This window comes from Rhagoletis pomonella, unplaced genomic scaffold (assembly GCF_013731165.1).
Source record: "Rhagoletis pomonella isolate Grant_MI unplaced genomic scaffold, Rhpom_1.0 Rhpom_scaffold_13425, whole genome shotgun sequence".
NCBI classification, from domain to species: Eukaryota; Metazoa; Arthropoda; class Insecta; order Diptera; family Tephritidae; genus Rhagoletis; species Rhagoletis pomonella.
Window position 1 is genome coordinate 1 of NW_023471949.1, and position 1,999 is coordinate 1,999.

Consider the following 1,999-nt stretch of genomic DNA (forward strand, 5'->3'; position numbering starts at 1 on the left):
TCCACTCCCAATATTTTATTGAGATTCTTTTTAAAACTTCCCGGGGTCAATAGGGCCTTAGCAACTGCGATCTATTGTTATATAAGAATGATTAATTGCCGTGTAACGGAGTAATCTTACCATGTCTTGCTTACGTATTCATTTTTGTTGTCTTCCGATAAAGTTTTTTTCGACTGACTCTAATTCCTCCTGTGAATTTATCGGGAACATAGTTACAAATGGTCTTGCGCTCATCGGTGGCTGATCCAATTTTTCCTGCATGCGCTTTTCTTGTGTTCGAAGTAGGTTGCATTGTTCCTTTATTAGCTTTACAATGACAGTATTCTGCTTTGTAAGCGATTCTTAATAAAATTAAAACATTAGATAAAAGACAGTGCAGATAAACATTTCAAAATGTATATATTTTACCTTTCAGCTGAGCTACTTCTTGCCGCAATGCTGCCGTTTCATTGGTAAGTTGTTCCACTTCTTCATTTAAATCCATATTTTCTGAAATTTAACGTTACACACGTTGTATATATACTGCAACGACTTTTTATTTAATGGTTTTAAGAAAATTAGGATAAAGTGCATTTAAAGGTTTTCTATTAATATAACTCCACAATGCAACCATGTAGTGCACCACACACATACGTGCACATTTTCAACATACCAAACAAATGGTGGTGTGTTGAATATGTGTTAGCAGGTTGAATTAATTTCGCTTGCAAATTAGATTTATAAACAAAGTTTTTGAGATGTTCTTGCGTACACAATGAACCATTTATTCAATCAATACAACGCATACATGCATACGGACACAAATTAAGCATTACATCTCAAGTTTTAATAAATTAACAAGCAATAGCTGTATGGGCGCTGTGGCCCGTTTCTTTTTACTGTGAAGAAAATTCATTTCTGCTGCTTGGTATGCTTTGTTAATTTTATAATTTAACTGAGTGAAATATTTACCACTTTCTCCCAACACTTTTTACTATTTATTTAAAACTTTTCTGATCTAATTTAAATTTTGTAATTTAAAGTTTGTAAACAAGCACGGTCAAATGTCGTACGCCCTTTGACATTCCGGGTTTGTTGGTGATGTCCCGTGGTGAAAATCACTAAACTAAAGTTATGTACACTTGATTTTACATTTAACCCTAAAATGGACATAGTTATGGTATTCACATCAGTGTGGCCAGGTGAACTTTTTTGAGGCTAGATTCTGCAATAGAAGGGTTTAGAATCGTCATAAAAAAATAGGAAGGTAAAACCGCTGAGAGGAATTTTTCAAATTCTTGACGTTTGCAAACAATTTAGTTTTAAAATTTTACACAAAAAACTCACACACACATTCTCATTTTCAATCTCAAACAACAACAACTTTGAACAATTCCTTTTTTACTCTCAATTTTATATGATTTTAAAATGTTGACAAACTTCAAAAAAAAATCATGGCCGACGAACTGAGAGAACGGCTTTACCTAATGACAGGTGACATTTTTGCATGCACGGCTATACCATTTTTACGTGGAAATCAAAAACCAACATAATTCTACGTATGTAATGCTGAGCATTGGATAACCGCTTACAGCCGAAGCTCATTTAATTTCCAAAATGTGCCAACACGTGCCAAAAGTGTCCAAAGCGTGAGGAACGCAAAAACGACATTTCGTGCCCGGAATCAACATATCAGCTCTATACAATGATTTTGGGTGTAGTTATCTTATATGGCTAATAAAATTTCCAAATAACTACATTTTCTGAAAATTCTGTGATATTTTCCACTTTTTTTATAAAATTTGCTTTCGGATTTTAACAGCTGTTATTCCAAATTGCCTTTTTGCGCATTTGTGCCCGGAAAAAAGTCCGGGCTGTTTCGTGCACAAAGAAGAAGACATTTACGATCCAAAAATTGAACGTATTCGTATTTTTCTAGCATAAGAAATGCTTTTTGGGCTATTTTGGGCACCCGCGGCTACCAGCGGGCTCGTGTGGAACAAACCTATTAACTCTTTCC

The 1,999-nt window shown here is 34.6% G+C and overlaps 1 pseudogene; it reads right to left on the reverse strand.

The window, feature by feature from the left end:
• Positions 1–4: 4 nt before the first annotated feature.
• LOC118756977 lies at positions 5–1,223 on the reverse strand (annotated as a pseudogene).
• Between the last annotated feature and the right edge of the window lie 776 nt (positions 1,224–1,999).